This window comes from Ceratotherium simum, chromosome 26 (genome assembly GCF_057802395.1).
Source record: "Ceratotherium simum simum isolate JZ-2026a chromosome 26, ASM5780239v1, whole genome shotgun sequence".
Taxonomy (NCBI): Eukaryota; Metazoa; Chordata; class Mammalia; order Perissodactyla; family Rhinocerotidae; genus Ceratotherium; species Ceratotherium simum.
In genome coordinates this window covers 34,206,955-34,226,101 of record NC_141925.1, presented here as the reverse complement: position 1 = coordinate 34,226,101, position 19,147 = coordinate 34,206,955, and the positions used below count along the sequence as shown (strand labels likewise).

Below are 19,147 nucleotides of genomic sequence, written 5' to 3'. Positions count from 1 at the left end.
ATTTCATTGATTTTTCCACTTCAAAGAGTTTTCCACTCTTTATGCTCTACTTTTCTCTACTTACTTTTGCTTTTCTGGCTTCTTAATGTAGAAACTTAGATCATTAATTTTAAATCATTCTTCTGTTCTAATATAAGCATTTAAAATTATAAATTTCCCTCTAATCGTTGCTTTAGCTGCATGCCACAGATTTTGGTATTTTGACTTGTTTTTTTTTAGTTAAAAAGTTTATTTATTTTTATTTTATTGAGGTCACATTGGTTTATAACATATAAATTTCAGGTGTACATCATTATATTTCAGCTTCTGTATAGACTGCATCGTGTTCACCACCAAGTCTAGTTTCCATCCATTGCCATACATATGTGGCCCTTTACCGCTTTCGCCCTCCCCTGACCCCCTTCCGTCTGGTAAACACCAATCTATTCTCTGTATCTATGTGTTCGTTCGTTTGTTTATCTTCCACATATGAGTGAAATCATACAGTGTTTGTCTTTCTCTATCTGACTTATTTCGTTTAGCATAATACCCTCAGGGTCCATCCAGGTTGTCACAAATGGCATGATTTCATCTTTTTTATGGCCGAGTAGTATTCCATTGTGTATATATACCACATCTTCTTTGTCCATTCATCTGTTGATGAGCACTTAGGTTGCTTCCAAGTCTTGGCTATTGTGAATAATGCTGCAGTGAACATAGGGGTGCATGTATCTTTTTGAATTAATGTTTTCATGTTCTTTGGATAAATACCAGAAGTGGAATAGCTGGATCATGTGATGTTTCTATTTTTCATTTTTTGAGAAATCTCCATACTGTTTTCCATAGTCGCTACACCAATTTACATTCCCACCAGCAGTGTACAAGAGTTCCTTTTTCTCCACATCCTCTCCAACACTTGATATTTCTTGTCTTTTTAATAGTAGCTATTCTGATGGGTGTGAGGTGATATCTCATTGTAGTTTTGATTTGCATTTCTCTAATAATTAGTGACATTGAACATCTTTTCATGTGCCTGTTGGCCATCTGTATATCTTTGGAAAAATGTCTATGCATATCTTCTGCCCATTTTTTGATTGAGTTGTTGGTTTTGGGTTTTTTTGGTTTGTTTTTTTGTTGTTGAGTTGTATGAGTTATGTATATATTTTGGATATTAACCCCTTGTCAGATATATGATTTGAAAATATTTTCTCCCAGTTGGTGGGTTGTCTTTTCATTTTGTTGATGGTTTCCTTTACCATGCAGAAGCTTTTTAGTTTGATGTAGTCCCATTTGTTTATTTTTTCTTTTGTTTCCCTTGCCCAAGGAAACATGATATTCAAAAAGATGCTGTTTTGATTACTATAGCTTTGTAGTATATTTTGAAATCAGGAAATGTGATACCTGCAGCTTTGTTCTTTTTTTTCGGGATGGCTTTGGCTATTTGGGGCCTTTTGTTCCATAGAAATTTTAGGATTCTTTGTTCTATTTCTGTGAAAAATGTCATTGGGATTCTGGATTGAGATTGCATTCTGTAGATTGCAATCTGTAGATTGCTTTAAGTAATATAGGGCATTAGGTAAAATAGGATATTTTAACTGTTTGTTCTTCCAATCCATGAGCACAGAGTATCTTTCTATTTCTTTATGTCTTCAATTTCTTTCAATAATGTCTTAAGTTTTCAGTGTGTAGGTCTTTCACCTCCTTGGTTAAATTTATTCCTAGGTATTTTATTTTTTTTGTCATAAATGTAAATGGGTGATATTTTGTTTTAATTTATATTCAATTCAAAATATTTTCAAATTTTCCTTTTGGTTTCTTCTTTGATCAATGGGTTATTTAGGACTGTGTCATTTAATTTCAAAATATCTAGAAATTTTCAGGTACTATTCAATTATGAATTTCTAATTTAATTCCCTGTGTTAGAGAACATAATTTGTATAATTTTAATCTTTTCAAAGTTATTAAGTCTTGTTTTATGGCCCAACATAAGGTCTTGGTGAATGTTCCATGTACACTTGAAAAGAACATGTATTCTGCAGTTGTTAGCTGTAGTGTTTTGTAAATGTCCATTAGGTAAAGTTGGTTGATGGTGTTGTTCAAATCTTCTATATCCTTGATTTTTATCTACTTGTTCTAACAATTACTGAGAGAGGAGTGTGGAAATCTACAACTATAATTGTGAATTTGGCTAATCCTCTTTTCAATTTTATCAGTTTTTGCCTCATATGTGTTGAAGCTTTATAATTAGGGGCATATGCATTGAGGATTATTGTATCTTCTTGATGCATTGACTCCATAATCATTATAAAATGTCACTCTTTATCTCTGGTAAGTCTCCTTTTCCTGAAGTCTACTTTTCTAATCTTAATATTAGATTCCACTTTTTATGAATAGTGTTTCCATGTTTTTACTTTCGCCTTATCTGTGTCTTTATATTTAAAGTGTATCTTTTATAAACAGCATATAGTTTAATAATTTTTTAATCCACTCTAATTTCTGTCTTTTAATTGAAGTGTTTAATCCTTTTACATTTACCATCTAAGTGTTTGTTTTCTTTTTGAGGCATCTGTTCTTTTTTCATTTTTTCTTCTTTCCTGCCTTTCTTTGGATTAATGGTGGTCTTTTTTGGTTTTTCATTTTATCTCCTCTGTTGACTTGTTAGCCTGGGTCTTGTTCTATTTGCATATGTGTGTGGTTGCTCTATGGTTTATAAAATGCATGTTTAACTTACCACAGCCTACCTTTTATTAATATTATATCACTTCACACAGTGTAAAGACTTACAGTAGTATACTTTCACTTAGCCCCCTCATCCCTTGTGTTATTATTGGCATATATTTTGTTTCTACATATGTTATAAACTGCACAATAGATTGTTGTTATTTTTGCTTTAAGCTATAAATTATCTTTTAAAGAAATTATAAATGAAAAAATATTTTATACTTACTGACCTATCTACCATTTTTGGCACTTTTCAGTCCTTCATGCAGATCTGAGTTTCCATCTGGTATCATTTTTCTTCAGTCTGAAGAATATCCTTTAATATTCCTCATACTGGAGGTCTGCTGGTGATGAATTTTTTCAGCTTTTTGTTTATCAAAGAGCCTTTATTTCATCTTATTTTTGAAAGATATTTCACTGGATATAGAATTCCAAGGTGACTTTTGTTTCGGCACTTTAAAGATGTAGTTCTATTGTCTTCTTCCTCGCATTGTTTCTTATGAAGAATGCAAAGTCGTTGTTATCACTATTCCATTGTGTGTAATGTATCTTTTTTCCTTGTCTGCTTTAAAATTTTTCTTATTATATTTAATTTTCAACAGTTTGATTGAGATATGCCTATGTGTGGTTTTGCGATTATTTTGCTTGGAGTTCATTGAGTTTCTTGGATCTGTTGGGTGATATTTTTTATCAAATTTTGAAAAATTTTTAAATTAATTCCACTTCCACTATTGCTCTTTATTCTCTTCTTCTGTAATTATATGAATGTTAGACAACAATATTATCCTAATATTCTAATTTTTAGGTCTAGAATTTCCATTTAGTCATTGCTTGTTTCATATCTTTTCCTTATTATGTTCATGTTTTCTTTAAATCTTTGACGTATTTATAATAGATGTTTTAAAGTCCTTGTGTGCAAATTCCAACATTTCTGTAATTTCTGGGTCTGTTCCTATTAACTTGGTTTTTATCCTAGCTATAAGTCAAATTTGTCAGCTTATGCACATGTCTAGTAAGAATTTTTATTGAATTCTGATCATGGTGGATGCCAAGTTTCTAGATTTTGTTGTCTGTGCATTATGATAAGTTTTGATCTGGCAAATAATTAATTCATGTATGACTAGGCTTGATTCTTCTGAAACTTTTTAAGTTTTTTAGGTACATCTAGATTAGTCTTTATTCTGGAGTCAGAGTAGCCCCACTCCTCAGGTGTGGACTTTCTAGGCCTCTGAATTCCCAGGGAACTCAGTGAGGTCTCTCCAGTCTGGCTAGTTGGAACTCCAACATCTCAGAAGTTGGAGTCCTGCTCCAAGTTCAGCACTCCAAGCTCATGGAGTCCTGCTTGTGTGTGTAGTTCAGTACTTAGCCAAACACTGTCTCTCTCTGTGTAGTTCCCTCCTCTTCGTTTCCTGCCTCCCAAATTGCAGACCTGAGCAGCCCTGAACTCTGATCTCTGTCTCCTCTGTTCAGTGAGGCTGCTGTGCTCTGTTTGAGTTCCACCTCTCTGCCCGTGGTATGTAAAGTGCATCCAGGCAAAAGGCCAGAGTGATTCTGAGGCTTACCTCATTAATTTACCTTCCATCAGGGTCAGTCGTGAGCCTTCTGTTGCTCATTGTCTACCAACAATTGCTTCAAATATTTTGCCCCATTTTATAATTGTTTAATATTTTCACTGTTATTTGTAACGTGTTGCTTTATACACAGCTCATGATTGATCTGAACTCACCAGGCCAGACGAGAGGGTATTATAAAAGACTGGCAATGAAGTGGGATTTATTGTAAGTAGGATTCATTGGGCATCCTGTCCCCAAATAAGACTTCAAGTACCCCCTAAAACCTTGTTGTATGAACTATTGGATTTTTATAAGAAATAATTGTGAGACTTAATCCTTACTTAGTAGAAGCCTTCACTTTACAAAAAGACTGGCTACAAGCCAGCAGTGTTCTTCCTTAACCAATTTAAGAGATTGGAAGATGACTGTTTGAAGCAGAGGTAGGTGATGGGCAGCAGAGCCCCAAGTCCTGAGTTGTCAGTTAGGAATGAAGTTCATGTACCACTGAAGTGTCGCAGCATGTCCTAGCATCTGGAGCCCCCTAGCGAGGCCAAAACAAAGTGAGGCTACTCTGGGGTGAAGTATGAAGACCTGGTCCAACCTCGGGCTCGGTTACCCCAAAGAATCTTGAGTCTGTAGAGCCAAAATAGGAAGTCAGAAACGCCATCAAAGACCAGGCAAGGTGTGAGCCAGGAGACACTAGCACGTGTGTCAAACCAAGATTCTAGAAGACTTAGGAGGGGAGTGAACAGGTAAGTCAGCAACCCGTGTCTCTGCCAACAGTGAGGAGTGAGGTAGAGCAGTGCATCTCGGTGTGTGCAAACCACTCAGAGAGCTTGTTAAAATGCAAGCTCTGATTCAGAAGGTCTGAAGTGAGGCCTGAAATGCTGCAGGTCCGAGAAGCTCCAGGTGAGCGGATGCTGTGGGCCCGCAAACAGCAGTCTCATCCATGAGGAACTTGAGTCTGTGAGCCAGGGTTTGCACAGGGCAGTTCCTCACGTGGGGAATCAGCTGACACTGTGGCACAGGAGAGGCCACTGCACTAAACCCAGTAAATGGAGAGAAAGGGTTTGATTTACACAAACATAGTTTACCTGTGACATTTAACCCTTGAAGCTGCTGCACCTGTTGGGGCTGACAGTTACACCTGAGGGGGGTCAGGCTCCAGCATCCCAGAAATCTCAGCCAAGACCCTAGGAGAATTCCCTGCAGAGGCACAAGGAGCCAAAACAGTGCTGCTCCTGCTTGTTCAGGAAGCCAAATGCCAGCAGAATGGCAATATGCTTCAATTAAAAAAAAAAAAAGGCAAGCAAGAAAACAACTCTTAAAAACCCTCTTACCTTCTGCCATAAACTTTTTTCTAGAGTGTAATTTCGTGTGCCTTGACTACAGACTAAGTCTAAAGTTTGCTGCTGCAGACCCCCGGGGGGAGCATGGCTCTCTCTCACATCTGACAGGTATTCATGTGTGAGGAGTCTGTGCACCTGCTCCAGTGTACACACACAGGGTGTGTGCATAGCCATGACCTCTGCACATGTAAAGGACACATCCTCACACCATCCGCACACTCTTGGATTTCAGACACTGATGCAGAACTCACTTTGGTTGATGTTAGCGTTAGTTCACCACCAACCATATGGACTGGGTTTTTCTCCCCATCATGTTTAGGACATTAACAATCATGTTTTAACTTAAGCTTCTTGGAGAACGCTTGGGATAGTCCATTTCTTCCCAATAGGACTTCAGATCCTAGTGAGCTCTGGACTTTGGATTGAACTAATGAGCTCACACAAGGAGGAGGATAATGAAAGTTCCCATTTATTCAGCATCTACTATATTCCAGGCCCATCCTTTAGAGGTGCTTTTAATCATCACTAATATTCTGCCAGCTGTGGGCATCATTATTCCTATTTTATGGATAAACTATTTATAGATTCCTATTCTATGGAGAAACTGAGGCCAGAGGCAGTTGGAGGAACAGAGTGGGTGTTGGGTTTTGTGTGTTTCATGCAGTGTAAATACCACCACATTGTTTGCCCACTGATGTCCAGCGTCAAGCAGAGTAACTGGGCTCTTTCTACGCTCTAGTGGCTTTTCCTTCAGCTTCTTTAAAGAGCAGACTCCGTATTCCTCCTGGCCCCTCCCTCCTGCCATGAAGAATGGAGTTTTAGAGAGAAGTCAGAGCCGAGCCTCTGACCGGTCAGAGTGCCCAGCAACTTCCCACCGACCCAAGGAGGGGACATCTGAGCCAGAACCCACATCCGATTTCCCGCCTGAGTGCGCAGCCCCCTCTTTCTTCCAGGCGGGAGGCTGCCCCTCTGCTCCCCAGGCTTGGCAGGGCCCCATCAAGAGTTAGCCGGGCAGCCAGTCAGTTCTGTTTTATGCGGGCTGTTCTCTTCCCCTCTTTGCGTCTCCAGGCTGCTTTCCACGGTGACTTCATTAGCAGCAAGCTGCTAATTAAATTTCATATTTATGATCAGAAAATAAAATCACTGGACCTTTTTGAGATAGGATTTTATGAGTTTTGGCTCCAGCGGCTGAGTCAGCAGTCAGGGGCCTGCACTGTTTAGAACTACGGGTTCAAGGCAGAGGTAAATAAAACCATGCCGGGAGGAGTTTGAATCCTGAGTCATTGGGCGGGCTGGTCCTGGACAGGTCCCGGGGCCTTGGCAGGACAGACGTGGGTCCACTCTGGGAGAATCATCGAGACAAGGTGCGCCTCCCTGGGCTCCTTGGGGTTTGGAAGGGCCGGGGCTTGGGGCTCCGACACCAAAGCTGCTGGTCCAAGTCGGGTGCGCTTCATCTCCAGGGTCGCCAGGCTCTCGTGAGCTGGTTTATTGCAGAGCTGGCTGTTTTGTGTTCTTTTTTCTTCTTGCCATATTAGAAAAATCATTCTTCACCCACAAGCTCAGACTCACCTCACCGGGTGTGTGCAGGAAGCCCTCGCGTGCCACTGCCTTTCACGTGTGACTAGTTACTGCTGCCTTCTCCTAGGGCTCTCGGGCACCCTTTCCTCCGTGGCCTCAAGTGACCCCTCTTCTTGGCGGCTGCCCGTGAGAATTTGGCTCCTTCTGCCCTTCGATGCTGGCATCCCTTGTGGTGTGCCCTTGACAGGCCCAGTGGGACTCGCCTCACCCGGTCATGGAAAATTCTACCATCTGTGTTTGACCTCTCTGACAGGGAGTGTTTTAGAATCCCAGAGAGTCAGAAGGGACTTCACGGGCATCTGGCCCCACCCTTGAACATGGTTGGACATCCTTTGTCCTGAAATCTCCTGACTGGGAAGCTTCCCTTAGCTTGTTTTGGTGAGTTTAAGCTTCCTGATGTCATAATTGCTGTCTCTCCTATCTGAGCTCAGAAGGGTCAGCTTTCTGCATGGGAAGAAGAGAAAAGTGGAAGGGATGATGGAAAGATCGGTGTGAAGAGATGTGAGATCAGTCCCTGTTCCTGTGGGGATCCAGGGCCCAGCATTCAATGCCTCCACCTTGAGACCGTCTTCTGCAACATGGGGGGCAAAGGGACCTATTCCACAGAGCAGCACTAGTGAAAACAACAGGAGAGCATGCATCCAAAGGGCCCCGCTGACTCTGCACATAGCAGGCACTGGGCCATTCGTGGATAGTTTAATTCATCGAATCATTCATTTTACCTCTGGGTACTTCCATTCACTAACTGTGAAATAGTGGTGTGAGTGGCTAAAGTGGCACTAAAGACCCCTCCCAACTCTGAAATTCCATTACCTGGTGCTCTGACCATATGAGATTGAATCTTCGTGCTCTACTTCCCTTCCACTGATTCGCTCAGGGAGCTGTCACTCAGTTGACAACATCCCAGTGGTGCCCGCAGCAGAGCAGGTAACGAGGGAGGCCCTGACCTTGTGGGGACGTAGCGAGTACTACCATGTGTTGTGGGCTGAACGTTTGTGCCCCCCGGAATTCCTGTGTTGAAGCCCTGAGCCCAATGGGATGGTATTTGGAGGTGGAGCTTTTGAGAGGTATTAGGGTTAGATGAGGCCATGAGTGTGGATCTGCATGATGGGATTAGTGATCTTAGAAAAAGAGGAAGAGACACCAGACTCTCTCTCTCTCCTTGAGTACACACCGAGGACAGGCCATGTGAGGCCCCAGCGAGAAGGTGCCATCTATGAGCCAGGAAGAGTTCTCTCACCAGACACCAAATCTGCCGGCACCTTGATCTTGGACTTTCCAGACTCTAGAACTGTGAGAAATAAATGTCTGTTGTTTAAGCCATCCAGTCTGAGGTATTTTGTTGTAGCAGCCCAAGTGGACTAAGACACTGTGTGGCCTGGGCAAATCCTACAACTTCTCTGAGCCTCGGTTTCCCGGTAATGAAGGCAGCTACCACATGGGACTGATGGGAGAACTAAAAGAGTTGCAGTCCACCAGGGCTTCCCTCCCATGGCGTTCCTGTGGGGGCGGCTTTCAGAATCAGAGGCCGAGAACAAGGAAGAATAAAGATCGAGCGTTTCCTGAGAGATTCTCCTAAAGCTCCTCCCCTTAGAGAGGGGGGCTACCTTCTTCCTGCTCATTTCAGTTCAAGCCATCGATTATGCTGTAAGCACCTAGAACATGAGAGAATGACCAGGAGACGCAGAAAACTTCTGGTCCTCAAGAAGGAGGCTGTTGTGCTGAGCAGAGCTCCCCGAGCATTCACTGCATGCGGGCACTGGGCTCACGTCTTCCAAGCGTCAGCTCTTCATCCTTACACTGCCCTGCGAGGTTGGCACTGTCGTTGTCCCCATGAGACAGAGGAGAGATCTGAGACTCAGAGGATGTGCCAGAAGACCTCCTGCCCTGCAGAGCCACCCCCCCTGCTGAGCCCAGAGGCTGACCTGATTAAGCCCCATCCATGGGCTCCCTGACCTTTGGCTTCTGCTTGGGTTTGGCTGATGGGAGTGCAAAGGGAGGACAGAGGTCGGGCATTTAGTCCCCTGGGGGTGGCCGTGGGGTGGCCATGCCTCTCTCGCGGAGGCTGGGCTCCTCCTGTCTGGCAGCTGTCTCCATAGGATGAATCTCTGCAGGCTGCAGTGCTCCCTCTCTCCCTCCCTCCTTCCCTGCAGTCTGGGGAGAGCTCCTGAGGCTGCAGCCCCCAGGGACTGCACTCACTATTCCTGTTGGCTCCCTGCCACACCTTTGTAGACTGTCCCTTCATTAAACTCTCCCAGACCCGGCTTTACAACATCTGTTTTCTGCTAGCCCCTCACTGAAACAGGTCCACATCTTGCCCAAGGTCACCCAGCCGGTCAGTGGTGGCTGCCACATGCTGCCCTCAGCCCTGCCTGGGTCTTGTCTGGAGGTGCCCAGGGAGGAGGAGAACACCTGAAGTGAGGGCAGTCAGGGAAGGCCTCATGTAGGAGGAAGCATTGATGAGGAAAGGCCTGGAGGCTGGATAGGAGTTTGACTGGGAGACACCGATGGAGATGTTGCCAGGTGTGTCCATTTCCTGAGCTGCTGTAACAAATCACCATAAATTGGATGGTTTAAAGCAAAAGAAATTGATTCTCTGACAGTTGTGGAGGCCAGAAGTCTGAAATCAAGACAAGCCCATGCTTCCTCCAGAGGCTCTAGAGAAGGGTCCTTCCTGCCTCTTCCAGCTCAGGGGGCTCCCAGCGTGCCTTGGCTTGTGGCCGCATCCTGCATCTCTGCATCTGTTGTCACGTGGCCATCTTTCCTCTGTGTCTGTCATTGGACTTAGGGCCCACCCTAATCCGGGAAGACCTCATCTTGGCTTAGTACCTCTGCAAAGACCCTATTTCCACATAATGTCACATTCTGAAGTTCCAGGTGGACATGGGATTTGGGGGATGCCGTTCAACCCAGTATATGTGAGAAGGCATGAAAGGATGAGAGGTCGGGGTGGAGGGGAAGGCAGGAGCCAGACATGAGGCGGGGACGCGTGGGGTGTGCAAAGTAAGGGCTGGTGTCACTACTCGGCGAGTGGAAGGCCTGAAATCACAAAACCTACGCCCGCTGTCACCAAGGCTGCAGAGAGACTGGAGCCCTTCTCCCTACTGGCAGAGGGCAGATGCTGGGGCCACTGTGGAAGACAGTGCAGCTGTTTCTTACAGAGTTAAGCATACTCCTACCCTGTGACCAGCAGTCCTTTCCTAGGTGTTTACTCAAAAGAACTGACAACCTGTGCCCACATGAAGATTTGTCCAAGAATGTCTCAATAAATAAATTTGGGAAACAACCCGAATGTCCTTCAACAGGTGGACGGATAAACAAACTGGGACATATATCAATGGAACAAAAAGGAACAAGCTGTTAACCCTGCAAATGGATGCACTTTAGAGTGCTGAGCGGAGCAGGCCTGCCCCTAAAGAGAGCTTACTGTGCTGTTCATCTTTCTGAGGTTCAAGAAAAGGCAAAATTGATAGAAATCACAATAGTGGTTGCCTCTGGGGGTGAGGGGATAGGATGGAAAGGGCCATGAAGGAACTTTCTAGGGTGATGGCCATGCTCCATTTCTGGATCTGGGTCTTGGTTATGTGGGTGTCTTCTTTTCAGAACTCATGAAACTGTGTACTTAAGATGCATGCAGCTTACTGATCATACTGCAATATTTTTTAAAAAGGAAAGGGAACAGTAAGTTCCTCGCAATGGATATGGGTTGGGAAAAAGAGAGGGATGAGGCTGAAATGGTAGATTTGGGCTCTGTGGTGTGCGGCCGGGAAGCATTGGTGAGAAACTTGTGTCCAGCTTGTAGGAATGGAGGGGATGTTGCAGGCTTCCAGGAAAGGGGTCCGGGCTAATCTTTCTGGATCGCCTACGATGCAGATGCTCAGACAGGCGACTTTCATGCATCACTTCCATCCACCCACCCACAAGTCTCCTTCTCTCCCCAAGTGTCGTGCTAGCCCGTCCACCTCCAGGCGTCTATACCGCAGGGCCTCCCAGGGGAAGGGCGTGATCAGAGCTCTGCTGCAGCCCGCAGTGTAAGGCCCAGCTGGAGAAGCAAAGAGAAGACACGGTTGTTAGAGCGGAGCTGGGTCAGTTATCCAAGGTGGATGCTGGGTGGTGGCAGCCAACAAGGGGAGTCTGAGATGTGGGGAGGAGAAAAGAGTCTGATGGTGCGTTTGGCTCTGGGCAGCTGGGAGGCTTGCGGAATCATCTTCCCTGGAAAGTTCTAGGCCCCACACTTCCTGCTGGCCAGCCTTCCTCCTCAGTGCAGTTCAAAGTCAGGGGACCGTGGTCTCCTGGTTGAGGTTGGGCACAGCGGCAGGGGCCAGCAGGAAGGGCCGAGCTGGGGTGATGCCCGGCTTCTGCCCCTTCCTCCCTCCCCTCCTGGCCCCCACCCATGCTTGCTGCCCCCCAGTGGCAGACACGCCCCCGGTTCTCTGCAGCGCACCCCCCGCCAGAGAGAGCACAGTCTCCTCCTCTTCTCTCATCCTCCCCCCTCCATGGAAAGTCACCCACAGACTCTGCTCAGAACAAAAATAAAAAGGGAAGTATGGCAGCCCACCGCAGCCCCCACCTCTGCCCCTGCTAAAAATAGCAGCGGCCTCTGAGTGGGGTGTCATGTGGGCTTCCGGGGGAGGCCACTGTGCCCTGCAGCATCAGCATTTTCTGGGGCCTGGCAGGCAATGCATTTGCTGGAGGAGAGGGAATGAGAGGACCTCGGAGAGACCCCCGGCCAGACCCAGGGCAGAGCTAGTTTGCCAACACGTGAGTATATTTTCCAACTGGCTGGTCCTTTTACTCTGAGGCAAATGCATTGGCACGCGTGTGCCAAGCTAGTGAACTCCCATCCTTGTTCAGGGAGAATCTTCTGCAGCCGGTCTGGGGGCTCCTGTGTGACCCCCGCTTCCCCCCTCACCGCTCCCTCTTGGTCTCGTCCGTATATGTGCTCTGATGGCTTCATGCGTGTTCCTTTTCATTTCTTAATTTCTTAAACAACACAGTGGACTCTCAGCAGCTGGTGCCGGGCCAACTGTTTTATACGGTAGCTTTGATTGCACAGAGCGTGGACTTGAGCTCAGAGAAGGCTGTCGATAAATGCCTGATGATCGATCTGGACAGAAGGCTCCTGTTTCTACGTGCTGGTTTTTTCTAACTTTCTTTTGATGGAGGACAGTGCAAAGGGCTGAGGAGTGGGGGTGAGTGCACAGAATGTGTTCTTGTTGAAGGAGTGAGATGCCCATGGCGCCAACTGGGTGGAGAGGCAGTGTGTGCAGTGTACGTTTCCAGAAGCCCAGGCCCTTGCCTTTGTCTGAAGCTCACAGCCCTGCAACCCTGCCCTCTCTGGGATTCCCGCCCTTCTCCAGGGATCACCTTTTGGTCAGTTCCTCGGAAGTTTATAAGATTACATATGCGAAGAAATGAGCCTGTTGCTTAAGGTTGTTCGACAGCTAAGTCACGGCCCAGCCCCTGCCCACAAGCAAAATGGAATGAGAAAGAGACATTGGATAGGTGAACCAAGTCGAACCAACCAAAGACCTTTGATCCAGAATCCAGGGAGAAAGGGCACAGTGTGGGATGAATGGCTCGCCAAGGAGGCAGAAGGCCCAGGGCCCCCAAGGGGAAGTCCCCGCCCCCAGCATCTCTTGGAGGCATCTGAATGAGATGCTTCAGGAATCCATGAAGTCCTGCAGGATTGAAGAAACTATTGCAGCCCCTGGGGATCTTTTGCTTCCTGGAGACTGTAGTCTACTTTTAGAGGGGCAAACTGACGTCACTGGTTTGAAGAAGTCAGCAAGGTCTTAGAGGTGTCCTCTAAAATGAGAAACAGAGTATTAAATTTATGGTGCCTCAAAGTCACGCAGTGGGTAACATCCCTCGATGCAGAAATTTCACCACCTGCCGGATGAAGCCCCGCCTGGCTTGCAACACGCTTGTGTAACGCTGGGCAGCCAGCCTTCAAGCCTGGCTTCCTACGGACCCACTCAGAGCCCCTTGCGCACAGGAAAGAAGAGATCAATGATCATACAAACAGCCGGGGTACCCCCACTCCACTGCTAACGAAACTTGCTCCTAACAACTGCGAGTCCATACTGATCTGCAATGTCTGGGTGCAGTTTTGATGGGTGCCTTATGTAATTACTGGTGATTGTATCATTTGGCACATGCAAAAAAAAGAAAAAGGCTGTCCGGTTTACATCTGATTTATAAGCTTTCACTTAGACAGCAAGAAGCTAGAGATTATCTCTGACGTAAATATTCCCAAATCCCTGTCACTGTTACTTTTCAGAGACTCTGTCAAGTATTTCCGTCGCAACCGTGCAGGAAGGGTAAAACATTGGAAAAACGCAATCTCGGATTTGCTGGTGCCTGGTGGTAGAGAAAGTGAAAAGAAACGCCCACCAGCCTCCAACCCCGACAAATTCATTTAAAGACACTTTTACACAATAGATCATTACAAGAGGGGTGCACTACACAGCTCTCCCTCCTGAGAAGGAAAATCAGTGTATTTTGAGATGTTTTGCGACATTCTCTCCCTGACTCCCCTTATCTCGCACAGATATGTGGAAAATGTGAGTCTCAGTGTTTTTACGTTTCAGGGTCTCTCATGGCTTTAAAACAGGTGAGCCAGCCTGCGGGAAATTACTCAAGTTCACGTGCAAGTTGTGTACTGTCTGGGGAGCTCTCGGGAGCAGGGGTGTGACCGACACACGGATGCCAAGACAGAACCAGCCCTTCCTGGCCAGGCTCGGCTTTCCCTTTCCACTCCCGCGCCTGTGCTCACCCCACCCCGCCTCCACCATCCCTCCTCTCTTGACTGTGTCTCGCTTCATTTCTCTTTCCTTTTTGTGGCTGTGCACCTGCAGGTACTAAATAAGACTGCTAGTTCTGGTTCCCTTTTCTTTGTCTCATTCTCTCTTCTAACCCTTCCCTCACCTACCTCTGCTGCTCTGCTTCTCTCTCGTCTTTTCCTTGACGCAGCAGCTCGCAAAAGTCACTCTCCGGATTCGCGCGTCTGCCAGAACCTCGGGTTTGAAAAGCCACTGGAGTGCCACAGCGCAGAGCGTGTGCACCGGCCTCGTGGGGCTCAGATCCAGCCTCACCCCGATTCCCCTCACCCGTGATGTCCCCTCCTCAGCCCTCGATTTTCTTATTTCTTCGTCAGAGTTGCTGATGCCTTCCCGGCAGGGCTGTCTAAGCAGTTAGTGTTGGTTCCAGAACCGGCACCTCACATGCGCTCAAGAAATTGTAGCTGTTTTTATTTTATTTTAGTCTACTGATTGAGGTGAAATTTGCATAACATAAAATGCATCATTTTAAAGTGGGCAATTCAGTGGTGTTTAGCACATTCACAATGTCATGCAACCACCACCTCTGTCTACTTCCAAAGCATTTTTGTCGCCCCCAGATAAAACCCCTTACCCATCAGCAGTCACCCCTTCCATCCTCCTCACCCCCCAGCCCCTGGCCACCACCAATCTGCTTTCTGTCCGTATGGATTTCCTGTTCTGCACATTTCATGTAAATGGAACTGTGCAATATGTGGCCTTTTGTGTCTGGCTTCTTTCACTCAGTATAATGTTTTCAAGGCTCATCCATGTTGTAGCATGGATCAGGACTCTGTTCCCTTTTACGGCTGAATGGTATTCCGTTGTATGGATAAGATGTCTTGATTTTAAGGATCACTGGCGTTGAGGGCTCACAGCCTCCAGGACAGGGGAGGAGAACTGGGCAGGGGAAGTGGGAGAAGTGGGAATCTTGCTCGCCGCCATGATGCAGCAAAGATGCCAGATGCAACCCACGGGGGTCTCTGTGCATGGCCCTCATCCACGCCACAGGGCAGCTCTGTCTTCTCGTGGAGCCTGACCTCTGAGCGGCCCCTTCAAGGGGGGCATTGGAGAGAGGAGCAGCCATGGCCAGCCTTCCCAAGCTGCCGTTTGGCTCTGCTCCTGGGTGCATTATAGCAATTAATTACAGCCAGCCCTTGATTAGTTCAAGTAATGGGGGACAAGAATAACACAGAGCTAATTGAAATGTGGGGCTGAGGGGGTGGCAAAGGAGGGGGCCCCATTCCATGAGAAAGCTGTTGATTTTGTAGTTAGTTATGAGGAAGGAGACTCTTTCTGAGGCCCACTCTTCCTCCTCCTCTCTCTCGCCCTCTCAGAGCCTAACGTTTAATTGGACGCACAAACCTATTTTGCTCCCAACATAGTGGATGCTCAATTAATGCGTTTTAACTAACATACTCCCTTGCCGTCTCTTTGGCAGAGCATTTCAGGAGAGAAAATCAGAGTGGTTTAAATTTCAGCTCTCTGCCCACCTAATCTCGCATGCAAATGCTCATTGTTATAACAATAGCAGTAATAGGACCGCCGGTGTAGGCATCACTCTTTATTCTCTAAAAACGTCTCCAGTAAGTGGTGACGTCGCCCCAAGACACACAGAGGAGGGGAAAATGGAACAAATCAGGTATCTGGAACCTCCACAAAGTGGGCCATCAGTCTTACTTTGGGATTGGGAGACGTCGTGGTTGCTGTTCGTAGCTTGCCCAGGAGGCCTTTCCTGGACAGGCAGAGCTGCTGAAGAAACAGACACCTTTCTTATTTTCCTGCCCAGTTAAAAGCTAAAAATCACTGTTGTGTCCTGCAGTTTTCCGTCGCTGGCCCCTCGATTGTCCCTTTTCTCCCGGGAAGCAGGGCGGCAGTCTAGAGCAATCCTGGGTTAGGTAGCGGACGACCTGCGCAGGGGACCACACAGAATTTGCAGGGGGTGGTTCTTGCAGCTTTTCTGCACTACAGCAATCCTTTCTGAGACTCTGCCTGCCTCGGCCCTCGCCGTCTGTTGCGGGTTTTGTTCCTGAGTCATTCTGTCCCCTTCTCTGATATTGAAGGAGTGCCCGCTGCGTATCAGACACCCACAGCACAGAAGGCACCGGGCCTTGCTTGTCCAGGAGTGTGTCTTCCCAAGGTCAGCTGGTGAAGAAGTTACCGTAAACTTCCCGTTACCTTGCACGGTGAGGGAGTGACGTGTTAGGCTTACTCCCAAAAATGCTGGCTGCGGTTGTGTTATCAATTTTCAGAGGACTAGCATCCCACAAACCAAACTGAACTCCAGCACGCCAGTGGCTAGTATGGGCTCTCCTTGATGACGCAGAAGGTCCTTCAGATTCTGCTGGTGCCCCAGGGGCGGAGCACACTGCAAAAACCAATTGCTGCCATAACACTGACGCGATGTTTGGGAGCACCAGCAAATGAAGAGTTCTCCCCGACAGGATGGAGGACCAGCTGGCTTTTTTGCATTTCACCCAGTTAAGACAGTTTGTGACAAGATGGCCCTGTCCCTGCAGGTCAGAAGTTGGAGGGACGTCTCTTCTAGACTTCTAATCCATGGCTGATCGAGAGTGCCAGATAGATTGGTGCCCAGACCTGAATTTGCAGGCGCAGCAAACAGGCTGGGTACAAATGAAGGACATATGAGCCCATCAGCAGGCTGTCAGGGTGAAAACCCTCACCACACACATGGAGACAGAGGTCTTCTCTGCTGAAGGGAGGAAATATGAGGAAAGAGAGCCAGCACTTATCCATTGGAAATCAATCACTTTGTAAATATTAAACGCCTACTTGTGTAAGAAACTTGCTGGGCCACAGGGCGTACAAGGAAATATGAGATGGGTCCCTGCCCAGAGGATCATAAGCAACGTGGTAGACATAAAGAGATGCTAACACAGCCCGGTGGGTGAGTTGCAGATGGGAAGCCCAGACAAAAGGGTTGAGGACAAATCTTTTAAGTTTTACTCTAAATTCTGCTTGGTGTGGAGGTAATTATACAGGACTCCTAGGGAGAGACTTTTTTCCATCTAGAGTTTGCCGCTGGCATCTGAAGGGGTGGACTACGTGATATTGATTAAGTGCCTACCATGTGCAATGCAGCAACCCTAAGATGCAAGTGCTGCTTGTCCAATTTTACAGAGCACTAGAAGGGGGCTCAGAGAGGTTAAGCAATGTGCCGGAAGCCACACAGCAGCAAAAGATAAGACTGGAGTTCAAACCCAGGACTCTCTCCCTTCAGAACCATAGACTTTCCACTAGAACATGAAGGGAAGCTGTCAGTTTTATCTGTTTGTGCAAAGGTTTTTTTGGTTTGACTCTCTTTTTGTTTGAGTAGAGTAGAATTCCTGCCATCCTTCCCCCACGGACGCCATGGTTTTTGGGGGAAATGATGTAACTTCACAACATTTAGGGCAGGAGCGACATCTTCTTGTGTGGGGGTGCCCTGCACATGGAACCCCAGCCATCCAACTCTCTCAGTCTACAACAGCAGGAGTCTCCAGAGGCTACCCATCTTCACCAAGTTGCTCTCACCCGGCCCTCAAACCAGTTCCCTCTTTCCTCTGCTGCTTGGAAATCTGCCCAGTGAACTGCTGTATGAGGAAGCAGAGTTCTGACCTCGAGCCTTGAACATCTTGGGGTAAAATAAGGAAGTCTGAGATCTACATAAAACCCAGGTCTGCTGCCTCCCACATCAGCTTTTCAACCAGACCCGAAGGCCTTTCGAGAAAGAGGAGCCGGCGGGGCCTGCGAGGCCCCAGGAGAGCCAGAGCCTCGCGCCTCCTCCTCCTCCTCGGGGCTTCCCTGCTGCAGCTGAGGTGGCCGCCCTGGTTTCATTTGTTGGTGTTTATTTTTGGATGGTGATGGGAGAATTAGAATGCTGGAGGCAGAATCACCCCACCCCTCAGCACCACCATCCTGTTCCCGTATAAGAAAACCTGAAATTGCATTTTTCTGGATACTAACCTTCTAGTTGATTGAAATCATTGGCAGAGGTATTTTCAAACACATGGAAATGTGTTGAGAAGCATCACCGCATTTACCCGTTCCCATGATATTTCGTAAAATAGACGGACCACAACTGGAAATGTGTTTTAAACCGAGGGCTGCATTGGTTCTAAGTGCGTTTTCAGTGCATCTCATAAATGCAGAAGGGGCGAGACCAGTGCTGGTTCTGTGTGCAGCTCGCTGCTGAGGCCTCAAAGGATGCGCACGATGCTGCAGGACCAGCTCTGGGCCCTGGAGATAACTTCATCTGAGCTGCAGGTGGTAACCCACTGACCCGCTCTGCAGTCCCCTGGTGAATCGCTGAGCTGTGCCTCTGATTTGCATTCTCTGAGCCTACGCTTACCTCCAAAATCTGGGCCGGGCCGGGCTGTCATCCAGGCTTCCTTCGCCTTCTTCTCTCTTTTTCACCAGTCACCACTCCCATCTTTCTCGCCTCTTCTCTCTTTTTCCCATGAATCTTCAAGTTTCTCTTTCCCCGCCGCCTTTGCTCTGCTCTGAACATCTCTAAATTCATTCCTTGGGGCTTATCCTCACTTGTCCTTGTCTTTTTTTTCTCCTGAACCTTCTCATAGTCAGCTTCTTCCTTTTTCTTACTCTTCTGTCTTCCACAGCTAGTAATGCTTGTTGATTCAAGTGAGTGAATGAATGGATGAATGAATGAATGAGTGGGGTTCCCACTCTGCTGCTTCAAGTCTACTCTGAAGTATCCTCATTACCAAACTTTGCAGACAGCCTCCCAGTGGACATCTGAAGGCATCGGCCCCCGCCTGGGCTTCCATTTTAACCTTGTCTCACGCTCCAATGGGATTCCAGTACTAACCAGGCGAGGTGAGGAGAAGGTAAAGGAGAAAGATTTAAGTTTGAATGTGGCTCTCACAGAACTTTCCAGTTCCTGTTCTTGGCTGCTCTCCAAGTGGGGCTCTTATTTGATGACACCGGTGACCTTTTCTTTGAAATGCAAGGGCCCAACCTTTTCACTTAGAAGATACTCAGGGCCTCTGGGCTCACCCTACACACTCACACGCCAGCCCCAAAGGCTCCCAAGAGCAGGATTCTGCTTGTTCATGCTCGAGTTTAGGGCAGTGCCTTTCCCATGTCCAATTTCGACCCTTCCAGACTGCCTCCCCAAGACCCCAAA

General features: G+C 47.0%; 1 protein-coding gene across 5 annotated transcripts in view; it reads left to right on the top strand.

Moving 5' to 3' along the window:
• The window catches only part of CARD11 (caspase recruitment domain family member 11), a 112,435-nt gene that overhangs the window by 41,836 nt on the left and 51,452 nt on the right, over nucleotides 1-19,147 (top strand). Inside the window, exon 1 of one of the 5 annotated variants that reach the window (XM_087417490.1) lies at nucleotides 11,923-11,941. The exons of the other annotated variants lie outside the window; for them this stretch is intronic. The gene's annotated coding sequence lies outside the window, so the exon portion shown is untranslated. Of the gene's footprint in view, nucleotides 1-11,922; nucleotides 11,942-19,147 lie in introns of those variants that run through there. 5 annotated transcript variants of the gene reach the window in all.